The sequence below is a fragment of the Tetrao urogallus genome (assembly GCF_951394365.1).
Source record: "Tetrao urogallus genome assembly, chromosome: 9".
Classification (NCBI taxonomy): Eukaryota; Metazoa; Chordata; class Aves; order Galliformes; family Phasianidae; genus Tetrao; species Tetrao urogallus.
The window spans coordinates 15054254-15062764 of record NC_136822.1 but is presented as its reverse complement, the minus strand read 5'-3'; positions in this window follow the sequence as shown (position 1 = coordinate 15062764).

Below are 8511 nucleotides of genomic sequence, written 5' to 3'. Positions count from 1 at the left end.
GCTGCGGCCATCACAGACCACCTGCACCTCAGTGAACTTCCTCTCAGACATATAAATGTTCTTTGATCAACCAGTATATTGACACTAGTCTATCGCAGCACTACTCAGAAAGTGGAGACAAGCCAAGATCCAGACCACCAGTACTTCTGGTATGGTCCTTGTGAAGGTCCCAGGCATTCTTGCAAGGATCCATTATTTTTTTTCCCTTTTGGAGAGCATCCGAAGAAAGACACCATGGCTCCCAGTTGTGAAGATTGCATTCTGTGCCTGCCTGTCCTAGCCAAGTAGGATTGCCATGGAGCTCACTATTGAGCAAATGTCAGTGTGACTAAACAGAAGACCTCAGCAAGAGCTGAGCAGGCATCATTTCTATGAGTAGTCTGACCTCAAGGCATTTGACTCTGGAAAGTGCACATTTAAAGGCCTACTTTGGTTTTACTATCATGAGACATTTTAATTTGTTGGCAGGTTGGAAATAAAAGAAAATAAAATGGGAACACATTGGAATATGAGTGCATTAATGTCTGAGTTTGAGGTAAGCATCTCCCATGGATAAGACAAAAAGAGTCAGTGTGAATTCAAGTGAAATTTCACAATTGCTAACAGTGTGAATGTGCAACTCAGCAGTGTAATCATTGTTATAATGTATTGCCAGTTTGTTTTGTCATTTTTAAAAATTTGTTTTTTATGATGTAGAATCATGCTGACTTTGTCTGGGTTACTAAAAGGTTGGGACCTTCAGCTCTGTAATCAGACCTTCGCTCATTGAATGAACACAGTAACTGGCAGTAGAAGACCTTTATCAACCCTGCTTGGAAGAGGCATAAATGCAGGGCGAGATACTCGCTTTGCCAGTGGATTTCACTGCTAACTGTTCATAGCAGAGGAATGCAGAGATTTTGGAAGACAACATCTGGAGCCTTTCTGAACACGCAGATGTTTCCCATCTTTCTGGGCCCTTCTCTTCATTATAACCTGTACTGCACTTCCAGTCCTCCATTCAATCTCATTGCAATCTCTCCCTCACAATTTTCAGTTCCTGCTCCCATTCATTCCTTACCCACATAAACTCTATTTCAGGATTTGCCTTCTCTTTCGGTTTCCCACCACTTACATACCCTTTCATCACACCAAGATTCTGTGCCCTCTTACACTTTTCTGCACAAGTATTACCAACACATCAGTGATGAGCTGAAAACCACAACCAGTGAGTTATAGGTGGCGTTTGGAAGATATCCTTTTTTCTTCTTTGTGGTTCTACACCATAAAAAGGACACCATAGTAACTACAGAGGCACAGGAGGTAGCTCAGAGTAAGAAAATATAAATGAAGATTTGATGCAGGAATTCTGAAAGATCTTTTTTCTAACGTAGTTGCTTACAGGCACTGATCCTATTCAAGACAGACAGTTTAAGCATGGAGGTGACAGCCAAGTTCATCTGTAGCTATGACAAGGCAAATTGCTAGTGTTCTTGAGTCCAAATCACTTTTGAAAAGGATTCAAATCTTGGAGTTCAGTAAAGCTATAATCCCCGCTATAAACTTAGCATTAAACTCGTATGAGGACCACAAGTGTTTTTATACTGGGGTATAAATTATTTGGAATTAAATCATTGTGGTACATATGAACTTCCTAAGTTTAAAATAGAGAAGAATGTTACTAAAAAGAAGTGATAGCTACTGAAAGTCATGCTGAGATGGACCAGATCCTGGCACTGCTCCACTGCAACCCAGTATCAGCAGGCTGGAAAGGAAATCAGAACAGTAGTGGGTTTCACAATAGCAATAACTGCCATGAATAATCCAGCCTGCTGACTACATGCTGTATGAATTGCATCTCTTGCTGCCTTTGCCCACTCTTCTTGTCATCTTGCTACTCACTGAAGAGGCTTAATGAGAAGAGATGTTCTCATGGACTGGAACATTATGTCCTCTGAGACTCTCTTAGAGAACAGCTCTGCTTTCCCTCCCAGTGATCATTTTCCTGTACTTGTCCAGAGTTGCAGACACCCAGCTCCTAGACTGGCTGAGAGATGTGCAGAATATGAGGACACAGCTGAAGTAATTCCAACCCAGGTGCTGGAGAGATAGAATAGCAGTGAGTGGTGGGACCATGGAAGAAACCACTGCTTCCACGTTGTGCTGAGGGTTTTTAGCCGTGTTATTTTCAGGCATCCCTGGTTACTACTGTCCTTTAGCACTCTGTTGGTGGCTCCTAGAGGTGGACTCCATGTGCCCCAGTACGGTGAGCCATGAGAGCTTTGTGCCTGGCTGTGCTTGGCACAAAAAAAACCCACAAACCAATCTGAAGGAAACTGAGTTGGTTCAATTGGCTTCCCTCATCCCCTGCCCACAGCCCTTCCCATTCCCCTCCTGCCTCTTCAAGTGCTGCATTATTTCCTGATCCCCTTGTCATCGCTGGTTGCAGACCCTAGGCACACACCTGCATTACACCATCAGAGACCTGCCAGGTAGGAAGGCATACACCCTGGTGCCGATGACTGGGGTGGTGTAACATTTAAGTGAAGTGACTAACCCTCCACCCCATCTATTTTTTAATATTATCAATGTCAACCACAGCCTCAAGTCTCCGAGTTGTGGTAGCTTTGTCATCCTTAATAATATGGTTTAGAAGAGTTTGAAACCAGTTTGCAGGCATTTATTCAAGTGAAAGATCCCCAGCTGGATCTATTGTTTTTTAAACCACTACAATTCCTTTGGGAAAAAGCCAGATCATGTCATAGAACCAAGGAGGTGGCTGCTCTGCTTAGTATTTGCAGGACAGCAGGAGTCTGAAAGCAGAAGCCTACAGGATTTATACTGCCGGACATGAGAGGAGAGAGCTGCCCAACTTTATATGGTGCCTAGTACTGCAAAAGTTCAGTTAAGGACAACATTGCCAAGTTGTCTGATACTCTACTAATTATTTTTTTTTTCTTCTGTTTTTGTTTCATGGGAGGGTTTTCCAAGATACCAATATTTCAGGCTAGATATTTGCAAAAATTTATTCTCAGGAAGAGTGGTGGTGCATTGGCACAGGCTGCCCCAGGAGGTGGAGAGGGGGGGTCACTGTCTCTGCTTGTGACCCAGAACCATGGACATGTGGCACTGAGGGATGTGGTCTAGAGCAGTCACATGCATGGGTTGATGGCTGGATTAGATGATCTTATTGGTCTTTCCAACCTAAATGATACTATGATTAGCCTAACAACCTTACGGCAGCTGGTGTGTTGAACTTCAGGGCAAACTATTTATCCTGGCAAAAGGAGAAAGCAGCAAGTAGAGACAAAAAGAACCTTGTATAAAAGCTTGGTAGAGTTTGCATCCCTCCGAAGATTAAAACCAAATGTTTTCTCTTCTGTTCAACAAGCTGTTTAGGAAAATGGTGTGTGTCAAAGGCTCAGGTGTGTTGTCCCTGTTGATGCTCCTGCGTATGAATTTGTGAATCGACTGCTTGTAGTGGGGGAAACTGACGTTGATGGGATTCCACTTTGAAAAATCCTTCTGTTGTACAACCATAGCACATTTGGGAAATTTTTTCTGTAGTTTTGAGGCCTAAAAAATTCTGTGCGCACAGAAGCCAACAGAAGGAGAAACATTCACCATCTCTCCAATGGAAGGTATCAAATGCAACACAGACGGAGATGGCTTGAAAGAACCAGAAGGAGTGGCACAGCACGTCTTGTTGGTAAGCTGTTTAACTCCTCACTGCCGAAGGTTCTGAACGTTTGCTTCTGTTCAAATTTAATCGGATGAATTTTCAGCAGGAAAATTCCCTTTGGGCTGTTTCACACCGACGCAGTGCTTCTCATTTGTCCCGTTCTAACAACCTTTCTTAATGCCTATTGTGTGCTGTCAAAATGGAGCACTGACTAGTGGAACTATCACCTGGCACAGAATGGCTGTGCTTATGCTTTCTGCCATTCACTCCACATTAAAATGGTTCAATATACCACATTTCAATCTGTTGCCATAATCTTCTATTTTCCATTTGAAAATCTTACTTCCAAGCAAAACCTTGACCACGTGCCTGCTGAAACATAGCTGAGACTGGAAAGAGATGGTCATTCAACTGGGAACCCTGAAGCATGAGCTGAAATGCACTTAATGTTATCCACTTTCCTCTGAGTGAAAGTCTTGCTGCTGGCTCTTTTCAAAGCTTAATTTATTCATTTGCTAGATGTCTTCAGGTGATTAAAAAACATTGTGAATGGCAAATCAGATTTTCTTCGGTGAAATTTCTGGTCAAAACAAGAGATAATGCGCTGATCGAATCGGGGCTGCACACATTTCCTGTAATGCTTTGTTAAGAAGCCACGAATCATCAGATGTGAGATCTGCATTCAAGCTCATGCTGTCAGAGCAGCCTGAACTGGGAACTGAGGATAACCCAAGATGAGGAAATTCCTCCCCATAAAATTAATATGCTGTAAATGTCATTGTCTGCCCGCCTCTTCTTTCTACACTATGCCCATTGTTTCTTACTGTTGTGAAATATCATGTTAATACCATTTGCAGCTGACTTAAACTTCAGGAAACAACCTGCTTCAGTGTCATTAAAGAACTAGTTAATGGAGAGCTGGAGATAGGTCAAGTGTTAGAATATTTCAGTTCCAACTTGGGAAAAATGCAGTTAATATACCTGCAAAAATCACACTGAGCTCAAATGCTCAGTGGAAACAAGAGGTTTATAGCTGCATGTGCAGAAATGCACTGCAGAATAAAGCAAAGACATCTGTTTGAGATCTCCCAGAGGAGACCTGGAATCAGACTGCACAAGGGATCTACTTAACTTGTTTTCTCCACCTTCATGATTTCTGCGATCATTTCTAAAACTGCAATCACCAGAATTCAGCATTTTTCTTTTAATCCTGAGCTTTGCTAACTCCTGTGTATTCAGGTGAATCAGACATGTCTTTACAGGGACAAATCCACACCAGGTAACATTAAATATCAGCCCTGTGGGATGCCAGTAGGCCAATTTGGGCATCCACGAGGCCCCACTAGTTTGCAAGGAGTTTTCAGGGCTTTATGATCAAGTGCCAGGTAAGACTTGAGAAGCTTACCCACCTGCAGTGTTGTTGAGTGTGAACAGGTTGGTGAACCAGGGAACAGCCCATACTGTCACGTATCAGCACTCAGAACTCCCGCAGAGGGGGCTCTTGTAGGTAGTTTCTTCTGAAATGCTGATGTGTAGCAGAGCATGCAGAGTTGATCATATCACTACAGAGGAATGAGGAAATAAACTTTCTTGAAAATACTGATTGAAATGATACAGCAAGATTATTTGGAGGAAAAAAAAGAAAAAGATAAAAGACGCAGTTTCACCCCTACTTTAGAAAGTTTTGTTTCTATTTCTTTGTGATTTGTGTTTCAGACAGAGGATTACCTATCTGCTTATCACCCAAACTGCCATTTCTGCATGCTTTCACTAGATTTGGGTTTCTTCGTCTGTTATCACTCTCAAAAGAAGCATTGGTATGGCCTTACATAGCAGAGTCTGGAAAATACTGATTACTCAGACTTTTTCTCGCCCTCAAAGCAGTTATTTTCCTATGAGCAACATGTGGAGAACACAACTCAGAGGAAGAGTGAATGATATGCTTAATTTGGGTACTATTTCCCAGTCTCCTGTAAGCACCTTTGGTTGTATGCAGCTCTTTGCAGGAGAACCAAGGAAGAAACTGCTTGAAGATTGTACCCTGCAGATGTAAAAAGCCTAATACAAAAGAGTCCTCCAAGGGACAGAAAATTAAAAATATGAACACCACAAATGGAATATGATCAATAGAAAATACAAAGAATCCAGGAATGAGCCACAGGACAAAACATGAAAGCAGAAAAGGCTGCAAGCCAGCTACAGCAGCAATTAGATCCCAGCTGACTGTATGGCACTGTCTCTACAAAGTCTACAGACAGCCTGCCAGTGGTCAAGAGACTCAAGAGACTCAAAGGGTTCTTTCATTTGCAGTCTTTCAGGTTAGATCTTTCAGACACTTTGGAAAAAACACAGATTCTGTGAACCACAGCTTGAAGTCATCTGGATGATGGCTGCACATGCTGTCACGTCTGCTGTACTTGTCTCACCCCTTTCTTGCCTAAAGATTAAAGGCAACCCCAGTTCTGTGATTTGATGAAGACAATCTGGTTTGGGTTCTCCGTGACCTCTTTTTGGCAGCAAGATGAACTACACTGGCTACTTTGCAGTGGGCACGGCTCCATATTTTGTCTCAGCCAAGAGAAAAGGAGAAACTAACGAGTCCCACGTAAAACCATCTGGATGGTGCTCTCTCAAAGAGCACACCAAGGTCAGCACAAAGACATTACGAATGAAGTGCAAAGGTAAACGTTTGTAAGACTGCATCCACATGGAAATTCGTACCCTTGGCGAGTAGACAAACACATCTTTGGTTTGCTGAGAATCACAGATGCATCCAGGCTTGTTAGCTTCATCTTGTTGCACTGTACCCTTGCACAAAGTATTCACTCTTTTTTTCCATTCTTTGAGAGTCAGAAGGAAGGCCAAGAAAAGTGGCATGTAACAGGACTGTGAGAGGACACTCTCACTTAATTCAGAAACAGTCACAGTCAAAGTGGCATAAATGCTGCTTTCAACAGCTGTCACAGAGGTCCTTCTCTACTGATGAGTGGTCTATTTCATTGAATATTATTGGAAAAAGATGCATCTCTTATAAAAGAGGAGGGATTTTTCCCATCCATGACTAAAGTGCCCCACGTGGGTGCTAGTGCAGGGACAGCCCACAGGAGAAAACTTCCTGCTGATCACAGGAAGGGTTACATGTCAGTGGTTAAATCTGCAGAAAGGATGGAGTTTTAATTTCCCGTTTGAAGGTGAGTGTCTGCAGAAAGTGAGCTGGGAATGCATGACAGCATTTGTGCCCAAAGGTCGAGCCTGACTCCCACCCATCATGGGGATACTGACCAAACTTACATCCATCCTTATGCTACTTGGCAGTTAAGTGAGAGGCAATTAGCTGAGAATGTTTCAGTGCATTATTAAGAAACCATCACCAGTGCTTAATATAACTTCTGTTCAGAGTAGTTCTCTGCTTCTGGTTACCGGAGCATTTAACTGAGAATGCGTTCACAAGAAAAATTCAAGTAGGAGGGACTGTGAGGAGTAAGGAATTCCAATAAAGATTCATGCTGCAGCTAAAACCATCAACCAGGGTGTGCCAAAAGGGGTGGTTCTGCTAACTTTGTCCTTGACTGTGTTCTCACTCTGCTTCTGCTGCAGTAGTGAGACAACAGCCAGGAGGTGAGCGTGTTCAGACTGCTGAGCTAGCAGAAACCTATTCCTGCAACCAATAACAAAAGGCTTTCCCTTAGATCAGCTGGATGAAGTCACCCAGTTTATGGCTCTCTGGTCGCAAGATGCAACCCTGGTGAAAGAGAAACAAGGGGATGGAACCATTTGTTTTCAAGGCATCTTGCTTCTAGGTAGATTGCAGATTGATTATAAAATGAAATCACATGAAGCAGCTTTCCCAGAATCACACGAGATTTGTATGTAGCTCAGCAGGGAACTGAACTAGTTTTCTAATGTTCAGAGCAGGATATCAGTCTTATCCTCACTGTGATACCTCTTCCATTCTTCCTGCTCACTCTGTGCATTGTCCAAGGGGTGCATTCTTTTGCAGCCCATCTGTGTTTGCTTGGAACTGGACATGGTTCACTTGCACGTACTGTCCAAGTGCTCCGATTGGCCTGAGGGAGCAGACCTGGTAGCAAAGGGCTGTGGGAATAGCAGGTCACAGCTGGGTGAGGAGGGAGAGAACAGCAATGTTTTCTGGAAGTCGAATTTTTGTGGGTGTTGTCATTTTGTCTGGATTTCTTTGACATTTTTAAACATCCAGGTGGCCTCCAGAATCAACACCTCTCCCTTTCACTGCTATTCTGTGGACACTGGACTTCCAAACTCATGAATTGTTCCTAATATAATCTTGGCTCAAAGGCAAAAGTATCTTTCTGCTCTTCCCCAGCTTCAGTCTGAACAATGACCTTTCCAATTAGAACTTCCAACCATGTGTCTCCCAGTGGGAGTTTAGAAAAGATTAGCATTGAATGGAAAGAGATTGTAGTAATAGTAGCAAATGCTGCAATTCACTGGACAGTCACCCAGTCAAAGACAGTGCCTGGGAAGCCTGTAACTACAGTACAAGCTACAAGGTAGAAGGGAAGGAAACAGGAGGAATAAGCAAAACTCATTAAAGAGAGGCAGCAAAGTTTATTTCCTTGATGGCTGAATCTTTGCTGTAGTCCTTATTTTGGTGAGACTGCCATCAGCTGATTATGTCTTGGCACACTGAGGCTCTGGAAGGTTTCCTTAGAGGCCTGGCCATTGTAAGTGCAGCGAAGTGAGAGAAACTGCAGCACGCTGGAGCTCTTCCTGCTCCAGGTCCATCCTTGCTGTTGGGGACAGGAATGAATTACATTGCTTTTAGTGGATAGGACAAAGAAAAGCTTCGTTACCAGTGGTATTAAGATTTT